Here is a 17,216-nt window from a genome sequence, read left to right on the forward strand (position 1 = left end):
GTACAGTAATTGGCGTCGTGTCTTATCTTCGGAATCGGTCTTAATTAGTGCAATTTGTATTATTATTTATATGTATTGTGTTTTTTCACGGTCTTTGCCTATATCAGTAGTATCAGATTCAAAAAGTTCTACTATGATTAGTACAATTGCAAGCAGGACTCTAGGAAGTACCCACCACGTAATTGCAGGTTTTTTGAAATATTTATCAAATTTTTTAAATAATTGAATTTTCTTTGTTTTAAATATTAAATACAATTAATAATTAAAATTTTGAAATCTTTAGTTGTTGATACTTATTTTTGCCTGTTTTTTCTGGAAAAGCCCTAAGAGCGTAATCCCACCCTATTCAATATTTGATTACCTGCATTGCCAACTTAAAGAGGAACTTTCAAAAATGCAGACTGCTGATAACAGGCCGCCTTTTATAGTAAGGACTGAAGAAGTAGAAAAAAACCATAATAGCATTTTTCAGCCTGGTTGCTAGTCAATTGCTTGATAACACTTATGCCAATCAGCGGATCTCAGTCCTGGCCGACCCAACCTCCAGACTTAGATGCGCCAGACGTTCACCTTTGGTGATACTTTGAGTCTCAGAGCCTGAGAGAAAATGTTTTCAATCGACGGAGATAAAGTTTATTAAAATTTCGAATTTCAGCATTTGGTAAATATTCTGAATAAATTTGCAATGTGTTTGTAGGTCAAGACGAGTAGATGCCTACTATGTAATTGGTGGAAGACTTTTTGAATAATTATTTGCAATATTTATAACATAAAAATTAGAATATTTTGTAATACTTTAATAAACGTTGATAATTAAAAAAACCTCGCAGTAGACGATAAATCATAGACGGAAGGTTGTTGATTATGCCATTTTCTATTTATCATCTTACTGACCACACATAACAAATGAATTTATCTAAGATATTCCTGTAATATTTTAATTCCTATTGCAAGTTTTTTTTAATAATCGCCGCTACTTGTTATTACAAATTTACTATTCTATTATCATTTGTTTTTTCATATGTCATATGCAAATTTGTACTATACAGGGTGTATCAGAATAGTACGTCATAAATTTGAGGGGTGGTTCTATAAGCGATTTTGAGAAAAAAAGTTTATATGAACCTAAGACCGTTATCGCTTTCTGTCTGAAATACAGGGTGTTAAAATTTGCTATATTTTATTGTTTCTTTTTTTAATAAGTCCGGATTTGCACTAAATATTTTTATCAAACTTGGTGTGCGTGAGTTAGATGTAGAAACGTATCTTTTACGAGCAAAACAAATATTTAAATAAAAGCAGTGGCGCCCCCAAGCCTATGACCCCGATTATTTTTTGTGAAAAATATGTCACGCCGCTGCTTTTTCAAAAAATCAAAATTGTTTGCTTAATTCTAGTTGTTTTTGTTAAAAAAAACAGTCTCTTAAATCTCTTAAACAACAAACGGATTAGTTAACATTATATGTTACAATAACGAGTAAATTAGTTATAATAATACTTAATTCGTAGCGATTTATAATGACCATTTAGACAAATAAATATTAAATAAGGAGTTGAAAATGTCCTCCGTTAAGAAAACGATTTTGATTTTTTGAAAAAGCAGCTGCGTAACATATTTTTAACAAAAGGGGGCGCCACTGCTTGCCTTTAAATGTTCGTTTTTCTCTTAAAAGATGTGTCTCTATACTTAACTTATGCCCACCAAGTTTAATAAAAATATTTAATGCAGGTCCGGACTTATTGGAAAAAACAAACAAATATAGGAAATTTGAAGAATCTGCATTTCAGACAGAAAGCGAAAACGGTCCTAGGTTCATATAAACTTTTTTTCTCAAAATTACTCATAGAATCACCCCTTAAATTTATGACATACTTTTCTGAAACACCCTGTAGAAATAATGTAGTCTCAGAGTCAAAGTACTTACTAGGTATGGTAAAATTTGGTCTGTTGTTTGATTAAGATATTTTCTTATTTTGGTGAATAATGCGTTTTTTTTTCAACTATGAGGCAAAAACAAGTTTATTCAAGTTAAGGCATCGAATATGTTGCATTTTTGCGCTTTTCTGATGCAAGAGAAAATCTGTAGAAATAATTATAGTGCAGTTTTAAAGCTCAGCTTTCGGAGGTGCCGCACCGTCAGACATAAATATATTAATAACAATCGCTCATTTTGGCCGAAGTATCGTCACTTCAGGTGCATGGCTGAAGCTAGGAAGGATGTAAAAAGAAGGAGGCAAAAACTCCACTAATATTTATATGACTAATTTCGAACAATATTACATTATTCAATCTATTCGCACCGATCAATTTTAAGTGACATTATACCACTGATAAGAATTAACTGCTCATTTAAGTCGCAGACAACAAACATTTCGGGTGCTTATTTAAACAAATGCATTAGCAAGATAAAACCATTTTTGCTGACCGTTGATTAACATATTCAATTAACATTTTCTCGATCTTGATAAAAGTGCAATTAAACACTTGATTGACAAGTGTAGAAAAAGCGTTATTATGCGCCTTGGAACCACCGGTTATTTGCACACATTACATTGCATAAATGTAATGTGTGTGAATGCACACGAATCGGCAGCATTGTTATAATGTATTCGATCACTTAACAATGGCAATAAATTTAATGTTTCATGTTTTCAATACAAATTAATATGAAATGAAGCAAAATTAATATGCACGCATTTGAAAAGTTGCATTCCCGCTGGCGTCAAGAGCAGTGGCGCCAAGACGGCAAAATGTCGCACCTTAAATAAAAATCGAGAAAAAATGGCCACTTGTCCGAGTGTTTATGTCTCACACGACTAATTGTGGTGGCAATGTTGTGTTTCTTTGTTACAGAAACGTTAACATAAATCATTCCGGTTTATTTTACCCGCCGGACTGAAAATCCGCACCATTAGTTACCTTCAAAACCAAGTACGCGTGTCGAATGACTATTTCAATAGAAATGGATTTTTGGAAGAGGCACCCGACAGTTTAATAATTGTTTTTGGGTTTCCTAAATGCCCGATTTCTGGAAACATGATGATTTATGACTCGTGTATCTGTCGGCAAACTTCTTTACTTTTGTTAAAATAAACAAGCCACTTCAAAGCGTGCACACAAAGCCTTGAAGCTTTCCCTGTGGGGCTTCTATTAGGATGTGAAACTAGCAAGACGTCGCTGCCCAGATAAGGCGATAGTCAAAATTTCTCTGACGTCACTGTAAAATGCTTTCGAATTCAAACAAGCTGCTAAAATAGCCTTAATGCTAGCTTAAAACTGCAAACCTGTAGCATGCACTAAGTATTCATACAGTGGGTGCAGAAAGTTTCGTGCAGCAAGTAATACTATATAAAACGCAGTGTTTCGACGTCGTTACGCACTTTTTACAAAAAACACAAATAGCCATAAATCTTTTGTACATTTAGCACGTATTTTTAATGAAAAATTAGAAAATGGATTATTAAATATTAGGTCTACCGGAAAATTCTGCCCGTTTATGAGGAAGAAGAAGAAAATTATGCAGTTTTTGATCCATCTAACCATATTTACTGTACGACATAATTTCCATTATTGTTTGTGACTTCTTGCCAGCGCGATGGCAATTTGTAAATCCCATTTTTGAAGAACGCTCCGTCTTCGGAGACGGAAAACTCAAGAAGTGCTGTTTTGACATATTTTTCATTTTTAAACTTTTTTCCCTCCAAAAAATTTTGCAAAGAGAGAACCAATTGAAAATCAGAAGGCGCAAGGTCTGGCGAGTATGGTGGATACGAGACAATTTCCCAGCCTAGCTTTGCAATTTTCATGCGAAAGCAGCATGTGGTCTGGCATTGTCGTAGTGCAATATGATTTGCTTCCTGTTGAACATCTCCATCATCCATCTTTTCTCGGAGTGCTTTCTTTAACTCATTCATTTGCCAACAGTATTTCTCCGAAATGAGCTTTTCGTTGGTTTCAAAAGGTCGTAATGGATTGGTCCTTGGATTCCCCCTATATCCACAGCATTCTCTTTTTAAAGCCCAATCCAGGTTTAAGAGTGGAGGGGGTAAGTTGTCTGGGATTACTCTTTTCCTTACAATGTTTTCATACGCAATCCACTTTTTATCAGCACTAATCATACGGTCCAAGAAAGGTTCACTTTTGTTCCGAGCAGGCAGAGATGTGCATATGACGATGTGGGCATGCAAATTTTTGTCACTTAACTCATGAGGCATTCATCTGGAATATTTATAGACCAATCCTAACTTCCGAATTTGGTCCGAAATGGTTTGTTGAGCTGAGTGAAGTTTCTCCGCGATCTCCGATGTCGTTAGAAAAGGATCTTGGTGTATCATGATCTTTACAATATCGTCATCAATCAAAGACGGACGCCCGGAGCGTGCCTTATCACTAAGATCGAAATCACCTACTTGAAATTTTTCGAAGCATCTCCTAAATGTTCTTTCTTAAGCAGCATCTCCTCCAAAAACTCTCACTAAATTTCGACATGCGTCGATAGCGTTTCTACCCTGTTGGAATTCATATAACATACAGTGCCTCAAATTAACTTTATTAGCACTCGTGTTTTCACGATCGCGTCCAGTTTCCTAACGACATGAGTTATCTTCACTGTAGTTAATTTCGAAGGAAACATGTATATACGTACAGTTATAAAGAAACACGCCCATATATGGCTCAAAAGAGTATTGCGCATACATGTTTAAACATGAAACAAAATTATCGGACAGAACTTTCCGGTAGACCTAATAGTCAATATAAATAAGTACATAAATGAACTAGAATAGAATCACAAAAACTATTCGTACAAACCTGAAATTAAAAAAATAAATAAATAAAATAGAATCAATCATCAAAGAATGACATGAAGTACCTGGGAATGACAGTTGGCAAAAAATTAAAATTTACAAAACGTATACGAAACATTAGACTGAAAAACACCAAGAGGACCGAACATTTCTGAACATTAACATACAAGGTCAGCACAAAGCTGTAGCAAAAATATACAAATCCATTTGCCGACTACTGCTAAACTCTGGACATATACTAAGGGTAAATGCAAAAGAAAAGCTAAACAATATATCCAAACAATAAAACAGATTACACCAAGACTAATTACAAGAATAAAACACCTCGAAACCTCGTTACACAACCTACCCACCAACCAATTACTATAAGAACGCACATACCTGTCAAAAATAATGGAAAGACTACTAAAACTCGAGAAGAAATAGAAGGGCAATTCCCACAACTCGACTATATTAAAACCGCTGTGCTCAACAATACAGACCAGACAATCCCGCTTCCTCTTTCTGTCGACCACCCTTGGAACACTTCCAAATCTCGATCATGAGCTTGGTAGGTTATTTTTAATCTAAATTACGAATATATACCATGGGTAGAAAAACCATTTTGGTCGATAGCCTTTTTCGAAGAAATAGAATTTTTTTTTATATGTATATTTTTTATGTCAGGGTGTTTGGTAGGTAGTTTAAGATACTGAATCGGATATTACAGGAAGTCATTCTGAATTGATTTAACTAAACACACCTATATATACCAAGTGTTACAGTTTTCCTGATAGTTATATTTTCAATATTTTTTTAATTTGACCATGCTTTTTTACAGTTATTGAAGTGCAGAAGAACAACAAGGCATTTTATCACAAAAATATACTAATCTTTTTTATTATGTATGAATGGATTGTTTAAATTACTTAAGCCATAAAACATAAAATGGCTTTGTTACTTTCCTAGAACTTCATAAATATGATTGTTCTAGTTTGTAGTATAGTTCAGAGTCTAATTCAAACATGGATTTTATTTGAACATTTAGGTGTATGTTTATTCAAAGGTTTAAAAACATTCTTTAGGTAATGATTTCTCAGTTCCTATGAAAAGTTTCTTAAGCAATATTTTAAAAATTAGAGCGATCTCAATTGATCTTAATCTTAATCTTAATACTTTTAAGTAACCATCAAACGCATTCGCCAAAACTTATACTAATCATTTACGACCTTAAGATAGATTTCCAGATATTCGAGGTTTTTGGGTTTTTAACATTTTTAATACGGTTTGTATATTCACATCACTATAAAACAATTATTTTATTTTCCAATGTAAAGAAAAGAAGTATTCGGGGATTTCTTAGATGACTTTGAAAAAACAAAAAACATAAATAATCGTAAATAAATCATTAATAATTTATTCATTATGTTCAAAATGAGAATCATTATTCTGAATACACGTACTTGTTCTATTCCTCATTGTTGTGATACCGAGTCGCATATCTCGTTGAAGTTGTTGGGCAGCTTGATTAATTCTTGCGATTACATGGTCTTCATTTTGAATCTCCTGTTCATATACCAGCAATTTCATGCAAATATGCATGCAAAACGTATTAAAAATGATCGAAACCCAAAAACCTCGAATATCTCTAAAATCTATCTTAAGATCATAAATGGCTAACTTAAGTTTTGGCTGATGCACTTGGTGCATACTTAAAAGTTTTAAGATTAATTGCTTTAATTTTAAAAATATTTCTTAAGAAACTTTCCATAACGGCTGAAAGACCATTGCTTAAGGAAGTTTTTAAGAAATTTGAATGAATATACACATAACCATTCAAATAAAGCGAACGTATGAATTTGATCCTTTGCTATACTACAAATTAGAAAAATCATGTTTATGAAGTTCTAGATAAGTAACAAAGCCACTTTAGGTTTTATAGGTTTAATATATAAATTCAACAATCCATTCATATATTATAAAAAAGTTTAGTTCGTTTTTATGACAAAAGAGCTTGTTGTTCTTCAATAATTGTAGAAAAACATGGTGAATTAAAAAATATTAAAAACTTTATTATCAGAGAAACTGTAACACTTGATATACAGGGTGTCTCAGAATAGTATGTCATAAATTTAAGGGGTGAGTCTATGAGTGATGTTGAGAAAAAAAATTTATATGAATCTAGGTCCGTTATCGCTTTCTGTCTGAAATGCAGACTGTTAAATTTACTATATTTATTTGCTTTTTTTAATAAGTCTGGACCTGCGCTAAATATTTTTATTAAACATGGTGGACGTAAGTTAGGCGCAGAAACGCATCTTTTAAGAGAAAAACAAATGTTTAAATGCAAGCAGTGGCACCCCCAAGGCCATGACCTTGATTATTTTTTGTGAAAAATATGTTACGCTGCTGCTGTTTCAAAAAATCTAAATCGTTTTCTTAATTCTAATTCTGTTTGTTGAAAAAGTAGTCTCTTAAATTTTTTCATAACATCAAGCGTTTTCAAACGAAAAAAAATTGTTTTTTAATGTAATTTCTTACTGTATTGAAAACCGGATTTTAAAATTATTTAGTAAGCTGACTTCAAGAGGTAATAATTTGTTGATTATTTACCTTGGCAGTTTTCGTTTTTTGCCTTAAATTGCATCCATATTTATTGTTATTTTCAACACAAAATGGTTAATTTTACTAATACGGAGTTGGCAGATATCCATTTCCTTTATGGTCTCGCTGTTAGCAACGCAGTAGAAGCTGCTCGATTATATCAAGAACGCTTCCCAGAGTCACGCCAGATAGACGTACATTTTCCGATATCCAGAGAAGATTAAGGGAAACTGGTACTTTTAAACCATTTTAAACAACCATTTAAAAGGTGCCTCTCAAACTGTCCGACCTCCAGAAATCGAAGAATCAGTTATAAATTTAGTAGAAGAAAATCCTGAACTGAGTACTAGAAAAATTGAAAATCAATTGAATATTTTGCACTTTCTGGTTTAGTTTTTTTTTATTGTACCCGTATCAAGTTCAGCGAGTCCAAGCCTTACTTCTTTGGGAATTCATAAAACTATTTAATGCAGGCCCGGACTTATAAAAAAAAAACAATAAAGTGTAGCAAATTTTAATACCCTGTATTTTAAACAGAAAGCGGAAACGGACCTAGGTTTATATAAATTTTTTTCTCAAAATCGTTCATAGAATCACTCCTCAAATTTATGACGTACTATTCTGAACACCCTGTATAAGTATGTTTGGTTAAATCAATTCAGAATTACCTTCTCTAATATCCTATTCAGTACCCTGCTCTGCCCATTAAACACTCTGAATGTTGTATAGTATATAGTAAAAATAAATTTTACTTCAATAACGTGTGGGATTTCTTTTCGACTTTTTTATTCACATATACATCGACATTAATAGGAAAGTTCGTAACTCCATTTGAAGAAATGAAGTTTATTATCGTAGCATTTTTTGAGTTACCCTGTATAGACACGTTTTAAAACGGAACATACATAAAGTTTGAAGGAGAATTCAAAAATAAAGTAACAAATAGGCGTGTCCATTAAAAAAAATGAAGTTGGTGGTTGTAACTTTTTTTGGGTCACCCTGTATACATAAATTTATCATTAAAAAACCCGCAAGAAAAAATAAAAATCGACGAGTTCAAGTGTTTTTCCAAAAAACAAGCCCCTGATTTTTAATTGAATTTGTTCCCCTTAATGGCCGCTCACTGTATAACAATATCTGCTGTACGAATACCTCCTGCACTGACTTTACATGTGAAGTAAAAATTATGCTCTAATAAGTGTATTTTTCACTCGTTGGTCATGTGAAGGTATAATCGTGTTTTGAAAAAATGTAACATGAAGCACATGTAAAATATCATATTTGTAACTTCTTACCTGGAAATTCAGTGATTTAATAATTTAGGACTTTATCGACTATCGAGACGATATCAGTAAGTAGTCGTATGAATATATAAACTATTTAAAAAATAAGATATTGTCTACGATCAACTAACAATGAACCAATATTCAGCTTGATGATTGAAATTGAATATGGATTATATAACGTTAGAGGAAGTAATGAGTGACCTGCGTGATATAAAACTTTACTCCCGTTGGATATTTAAATTGAATGCGTTTTCATGCCAACCCATAAACTGATCATAACTCTCATATGTTTGATTTACAGACTTGAAATTGCTTCTAAGAGAGTTTTTGCATATAATCGTTTTTTCTAAAACAGTTAAAAAGACGAGTTTTTTCTGCAGAACATCCTTGCGATGTAGAAGAGTTCAGAGTGTCATCGTTCGTAAAAATGTTGAAGTTATGAGCACTGATAAAAAAGAAAAATTATAGTAATTTTAATCAATTTAATATATTCAGAAACTTCCTTATTTATTCTTGGTTTACACGATTCCAAAATTACTTTAAAACAACATCTAGAATGAAAACAGACAACTGTTGCATGGGCAAGTTTAGCAGAATCGCTCTGTTTTTTTTACCCGCTACCATTGATTCAGGATATGACGTCGTATAAAAAGGTAGTTCGCCATTTCCTTTTAATGATTGCTTATTAATTCCCATACAAATCTCTAGCGGTTTTTGAAATTTTACTTAAAGGTCCTTTTTTGTTCAAAATAAGGTCCTAATCAAATCTCTCGAAATGTTTCTCCAGAAGAGAACACAATTTTTTTAATTTTAAATCCTTAAGAACTTGTTATTAAAGTCTTTTTATTAGATCTAACTTCAGGGAGAAATTATCTACAATAACGGCTATTTTTGATTCTCATTCGCGGCTTTCCCTTCAGCTAATTATCTGATGTCTTGCTGCTTCGGAAATCAGTCTTTTCGTGGCCTCTCTGTAGATGTACAGTAGTGGTAAAAATTATATTAACTTTTTAAAATTTCAAATGATTTAGCCTTAGCGGCCTAAATTCAAAATAGGTTTTGAAAAGATGATTCTACAATGGCTGTTGATGATAGAAGTATATAACAATAAAACAATAATAATTTGTATACAAAAATAAAAAAATATTCATTTCGACCTGGACAAAAATATAGCAACTTTTCCAAAATAATTATAAAGAGTAATAAAACTTCAACAAATTGCAAAAGAATTGTTCAATAATTAATATTTTGTATTATAACTTCTGCACGTCTTCGTGGCATTGAATTTATTAAATTGTTGATGTAATTGTTATCAATACTCTTCCAGGCTTCTTGAAGTGCCTGAAATAAATCCTGTAAATTGGAATATGTATTATTGCGAATTTTATTATCCACATATTCCCACAAATTTTCTATGGGATTTAGATCGGGAGATTGCGACGGCCAAGCAAGAACTTCTATCCTTTCCTCTCTAAACCATTCTGAAACAAGTTTCGATTTATGTTTGGGGTCATTATCTTGTTGAAAAATGCTTCTTAGTGGCATGGTTTCTTCAAAATATGGTTGTAAATGATAACTGAGGATATCTCGGTACATGAACCGATTCATGCGACCTTCTATTTTGTGAAGCGGACCCATACCAAAACCAGAGAAACAACCCCAAACCATAATTGAACCTCCTCCATGTTTTACGGTTGGTAAAACAAACTTTTTTTGCAACCTTGCACCTTTGGGTTGTCTAACGTATGATGGGTCGTCCCTTTTAAATAAGTTAAATTTGGACTCATTGCTGATGAGTACCAATTTCCACAGTTCAGATAACCAGTGTTGGTAATTCTGCGCAAACTGAAGTCGGGCTTTCACGTTCTTCTTAGACAGCAATGGTTTTTTCGCTGGTCGCCTACCAAATAATCCATTTTCCACTAATCTTCTTCTTATGGTCTTGGAACTGATATGAGCTAGGCCCGTTTCCTCTAAATGTAATTTTCTATGAATGGATGATAGAAATGGATTTTTTTGACACATTTGAATTATCCATTTATCAGTTCTTTTTGTAGTTTTCCTTGTGCGTCCAGAATTTTTTTCAGCTGCTTCACTTCCTGTTTGTCTGAATTTGTAAATAATTCGAGATACAATTGACTTATTACACCCAAACTCTTTACAATTTCGCTTAGCCATTCGCCTCTTTTACACTGCTCAATGATAATTTTCCTGATCGCTAATGAGACTGTTTTACCTCGATCCATAATGGAAATCATCGATTTAATTTAGAACATAAAACGTGTTTAAACATACAAATCTGTAAATGAAGTGAAATTTAAAAATTCCAAGACTTGCTATATTTTTGTTCGGTATTGAAAAAATATGTTTTGATAGTTTCTTATAGAAATTGTTGATATTTCATTTCGATGCATTTTAAACATCAACGGTTGTGGAAGATAAACAATATAAAAACGTATATTGGGTTTAGCCGAATAGATACATTTTATTTAAAATTTTTAAAAGTTGCTATAATTATGACCACTACTGTATATGAAATCAGGACAGGTTCCACAATGAATCAGGAATTAATGGAGAGCCCACCCGTGATAAATGGCGAATAACGTACCACTGCTCTTGCTGATCAGGGAATTTTTAATATGTGAAAATAACGGGGTTGTTTGTTAGCGGACAGATCCGTACTTCCACAGTTACCTTGTGTTGTCGACCCCCTGGGTCCAAAACACGTCCACCATTTCTGACTTCCATTATTATTAATAGATCGATGCTTGACATAACTTTACACTGATCTTCCGCGAACTTGATTTCACTTACTCCATTTTTGCGAATTAAATATTCTTTATGACCTCAAGCTACAAACTGTAGATTACAGCATGTGTCAGACTTTTAAATTGGTCACGACGTAGCGATTGCTGTAGATTTTCACTTCAAGCTCGAATAAAGTTTTGCATATTAATCTGGTTAAGGAACTCTTCTGGGACTTGCGAATATGCTAATGTTACTAACAGTTTGACATCCATACCGAACTCTTGTGAGGTCTTCGATGGTCCTTATGTGATATTCTTCAATTAGCTCTGGTACACTTGCGTGAGATTATCTTATCTTAACTCCGATGCATTAGCTAATGAGTAGTAATCTCATAGCTTTGCTTCTGGGATCTGTCAAAGACTTTCCAGAACTTCTCCCCGAAATGCCGGAAGTAACTCACTTGCATGTTGATGTTCAATCCAATGACGTTTATCTGTTGATCTTTGGTCCTTTCAAAGTCTCTAGTATTGAATTCGAACTGTTTTGCAGATGCGATATTCCGGCAGCTTTCTTCAAAGCTCGATCATTTGGTCTTTGAGACTCCCTTCGAATAATACTAATCTCTTCTCGCAGAACCTTGGTGTGGATGTTTTTAGCGAGTAGTGAGATTAAGTTATTAACTTAATTCAGTATTTGGTCGGGATTAAAAGCTGAAGTCTTTAAATACGAATATTGATGGTCTAGGCAATCACTTTCCTGATTCTCCTTTAATAATTGTGCTCACTTCTCTTCTTCCCGATAGCATTTTGCTAACTCCCATTTCCCCAGTCTTTTTCGCCTCTTTTTTATTTGAGAGCTTTTTTGCCGTATTTTTCCTATTTGCTTTCGCTGCTCTTCCTCGTGTTGCTGCTTTTGACTCTTAATCAACTTAAGAAGTTCCTCAATTTCAAGTATGTCATCGTTAGTTGCTTGATCTCGTTTTCATTAAAAAAAAATCTTTAATTACTTATCCCAGTTCTGACACGAAAATATTACTTTTTGTGGATGCAACCGTAATTGTGACGTTCAAAATTTTGTGAGATTTAACAATCACCATCAATCACAAAAATAGCAAAATTCACAACACACGCACTACTTTAATAACGCTTTGGACTAATTATAACTTTTAACTTTGTGAAAGAAAAATATATAATATAAATGCACTAATGGACAAAACTAAGGAATCTTTTAATTTTTAAAAAATTTTCAGAAATAATTTTAATTCCACCTTGTGAAACTTTCATGTATACCATGTCTTATTTATAAAGGAGCATTATTTCAATGTATACAATACAATTTTTTTATTGTTCTTGTCTATCATTTTTTTACTGATTTACGACTTCTACTGCGACAAAACTAAAAAAATTATTGTTCCTATCGATTTTTATTAGTTTAAATCTATGTTTCGTGTAAATTACACGTACAAATTTAGTGTGCATCACTGTCAGAATACCTGTCGGAAGATATTTATCTGAAGATTTTAAATCAAAAATTTTGAGAGTTTCAGAGTGGAATACAAAAAAAAAACAATTTCTTTGCTCAACTCGTGATATCCAAAATATTAAAGAGGTATCCGACACAAGGAAATGTTGTTTCTAACAGACGTTGTGGTGGAAAGCCAAGAAAAACTATCAAACACTTAGACTGTCTTATACAAATGGTTGCTGGAGCAAAACCGAATTTGTCTGCACGAGGTATTCTATGCGAATTGGGAGTTGAAGATTTGAGTTACGAGACTGTACCAAAGCGTTGGGTAGAGCTTTAAAGCAGATGACCAGCAAAGCACCATGAATTTTTCCGAAAGATATAAAAGCCTGGGTTGCTTTTACCCAAAGGTATTTAATTACATGCGATCAAATATTTTGGAAAAAAGTCTTATTTAGTGACAAGGCGAAAATAAATCTTTTTGGTTCTGATAGGATAGCATGGATCAAGCGTTCAGTTGGTAAACGGTATGACCTCAAGTATACTTTATCCACAATAAAGCATCGCGGAGGTTCCATTCTTCTATGGGGATGCTTTTCCTTCAACAAAATGGGTCCAATTTATTTCACTGAAGGAGAAATGGACAGATTCGTGCACATAAATATTTTGAACAATTTGATGGAATCATTGTGTGACAGCAATCTGCCAGTAAATTGGATATTCCAGCATGACAACGATTCAAAATATCGAGCAACGATTGTTACCAATTGATTCAAGAAGTCAAAAGTCGTTTTTTTCAGATTGGCCAGCGCAAAGTCCAGACTTGAATCCAATTGAAAATTTGTGGAATTAATTAAAAATGCAAATTAGGAGGCAAAATATCACAAATAAGCAACCCATTGAAGACATATGGAGAAATATGGATACGCTCTAAATGAATACTCGCCTTGAATCGATGCCCAGAAGGTGTGCAGTGGCTATTAAGAACAAAAAGTATGCTACGTATTATCGATTTGATAGATTTTGTCTTATTACAACTATTTTTTATTCTTAGTTTTTCTAGAGTTTATTTATTATTATATCTATATATTTTGTCCAACTATTTTTTATGGAATAATTGACTGTTTTATTTATAATACGAACTATTTCTAATATATGTTAGTATGCTTCTTTTCTTGTCGTATGTATATTATTATGTTAGTTTAACGGAAATATTGAAAAAACGGCAATATCGAAAGTTGCCTTAGTTTTGTCCATTAGTATGTAGATGTCCACTACAGTTTGTCCCTAGATTTAGTTACATCCCAAGCTGACAATCTGACCTTTGAAACCATATGTTAAGTGCATGTAAAATTGCGCATAATGATGAAGAAAATTACAACTAATGTAACAAGCATAGCAGTAAAATAACAATAAAAATGCATTCAAGCTGTGTCCTGCTGTTCTGAGACCTGAATGCGAGATTTTTTCAAATTTCTCATGAAACGACATGCTCTTTTGACGATTATTTCCGGATTAAAAATACATGAACTCACCACACGAGGGTTTTTTGAAGTTTCTAACTTTGGAAACTTGCCATGTCTCTGACTCGCAAGGTAAAATTCTTAGGTCATTCCCTATTTTTACTTTATGTCAATAATGTTTGGCGCAAATATGAAATCCACACAGAAACAGCACACATATCTAGAGCAAAAATTACTAATTTGTGAAAAATTGTGTTCATCTCTCTCCTTTGGTATTATCATCTTAGTTACTCAGTGTTCATAAATCTCCATGATTGCCTGATGTTGGTGCTGTATCTACGTTCATGTAAAAAATCGATCATACTACCTTTAGCATGACTTCAATAAGCAGTGAGATCTCGAGGCTTTTTAGTTCAATATAAGCTGCGATGTATCGAATCGAAAATCGAACAATAGCATAGCAAAGTATCGAAAATTTTCATATAATAGCGTATGATGGAACTGCCAGAAGGCTTGAAATAATACATATTTTACCTGTCTATTTGACCTAAAAAGTTGGTACCTACACTTGGATTATAATAATCCATTATCATTATCGATTCGTTATAATTAGGGCAATTATGTCAGACTCGATGTCAGTTCCATTTCAAAGCGCTTAACGGATTATTATAATGTTTAGTGTTTTATTTAGTGTGGCGAAGTGATGAATGACAGGGGCTTTAATAAATTAAACTATTTAAGTGGTGAAAATTAAAGAGAGTTGCCATGTATGTAGAACAACGTTGATGTTAATCCTTGGTGTTAATGCATATTAAGTATTGCTTGCAGACATGGAATAAATTTAATTGGATTATTGTAGAATAACAGAAGTTTTCGTGAATGCGAAATGTATGACCATTTCAATCAATAAATGACAACAAACAAGATCAGTAAAGTCCTCCCTTGAATATTTTTTTAACAAAAGGCGAATTAAAGGTCATTTCAATGGGGGTAAAAACATATCAAGAAGATGAAAATTTACATCAACAAACCATGAAAAAGTTAAAATGGCAAGAGAAAAATGTCTGTAACGATATAGCATAGAACATTTTGGATTTTCGATTGATATCCGATGAGCAACCGAAGTTATTAAAACAGTAACGAAGCTGCTATAAAAAAAAGTCACTTCTTGAGTCACATCATACTTAACTGAAGTGAAATACTAATAAATACACTTCTATATCTAATATTGTTAGAAGCAATAAACCGTTGTCAGAAGCTGATCAGACCTGGATTTCGAATCATTCAGTCCCATGCTGGTCGCGATTCTATTTATGATCAATATGATAACTTATTTAACCAGGCCAGTGACAATGAGCTGTTTAGAGCTGACGCTCAATCAAACCATTCACATAAAATGAAAAGAAAATTGTCTCCAGATCAAAATCTATCGCAGCCATAATTAAAACTATAAATAAATAAAGAGCAACTTGACCAATCTACTACAGTGCAAACTGCTTACAGTTGATAATATTTTACTGTACAGGGTGTTTGGTAGAAAGATAAAAAGTTTTTGATAGGAGAAAAATTACGTCATTTTGAATCTATACAGCCGTATTTATCCTTATACATAATCCCATCGGTTTTGAAATATCGGCCCAGAGGGGGGAACAGGGAGAGCGCAGTAGGGGAGGCAAATAAATGCACTAGAAATTGAGCATATCATTTTCAATATTAAATTAATCAACAGTAGTGTTGTTTAAGTTAGAACTAGAACTATAAGTTTTAAAATGATTAATGTGATACTTATTTAAATTTGATGTCGTTAATTTTCTTGCCGCGAGTAATATTTCTTTTTGTTCTTAATTGTTTTGTAAACTATGAATTTGTCACAATATCAAACAGCGGATCAAAAAAGTATTGGCACACCCCTGATTTGTCAAATATGAGAAAAAGTCTAACATGCTTCTTCAAAAAATTGGCTCAAATACTTTCAATTGCTTATTTCACAATAGGAACCATTAGGGCTTTCTTGTGGAAGGGCTCGATCAATTTAAAAAAATTAATTAACAGTGTTTACTGGGCCAAAAAAGCAGTGGCACGCATGCGCAGGATGATTGTAAAGTTAATTTACTGCAGTTAATATCTTTATACAGTGGTGGTCCAAATAATAAGAGTACAAAGCGTTGCTGGAAAATTACAATGATTTAATTTGACATAATCGTATTAATCCATATATGTAATATTTCCACTAGTACCACATCTGTGTCCTTTACAAGTCGAACATAATGCCAGAGACCTATTTGTTTATTTTATTTTATCTGCTTAATATTTTTTGCTGATGGTGAGCATTTTCCTGGTCAAAAAAATAAATGTGATTTTTTGGTTTTTTTTTATTGCATGTTCAATTCTTTTCGTTAATCTTTGTATATTCACTCTTTACGCTGTTTAAGCTTCAGTACAGTTTAGAACGTTAAAATGGGCCTCACAACGCATTGCATTTCTGAAGAAAAGCGTTTAATACTGAAATTACAAAGTCAAAACAACACTTATAAGTTTATTTCTCGAGCACTTCAGCGATCAGAATGTGTTTTAGCTAGGATTTTGAAGCGACAAAACTTGCAAGAAGTCCCATCAGAAACTAGAGGTCGTCCAAGAAAAACAAGCAAAATTCTTGATAGACTTATTGTACGAGAGGCAATAAAAGACCCATTCTCAACGTCGTTTGGCATTAAACGAGAACTGAGCCTGGAAATCAGCACAAGGACAATGAGGAGACGATTGGGAGAGATGAATCTTCATGGAAAAATTGCAAGAAAAGTACCGCATTTCAGTAAAAAAAAACATGCAGCAAAGATTCGACTTTGCTCGATCCAACTTAATTGAA

At 33.1% G+C, this 17,216-nt stretch overlaps 1 protein-coding gene across 2 annotated transcripts in view; it reads right to left on the reverse strand.

The window, feature by feature from the left end:
- LOC136346960 (uncharacterized) overlaps window positions 1–17,216 on the reverse strand; it is a 244,661-nt gene that overhangs the window by 141,669 nt on the left and 85,776 nt on the right. The gene's annotated exons all lie outside the window — the stretch shown is intronic.

The sequence above is a fragment of the Euwallacea fornicatus genome, chromosome 25 (assembly GCF_040115645.1).
Source record: "Euwallacea fornicatus isolate EFF26 chromosome 25, ASM4011564v1, whole genome shotgun sequence".
Lineage (NCBI taxonomy): Eukaryota > Metazoa > Arthropoda > Insecta > Coleoptera > Curculionidae > Euwallacea > Euwallacea fornicatus.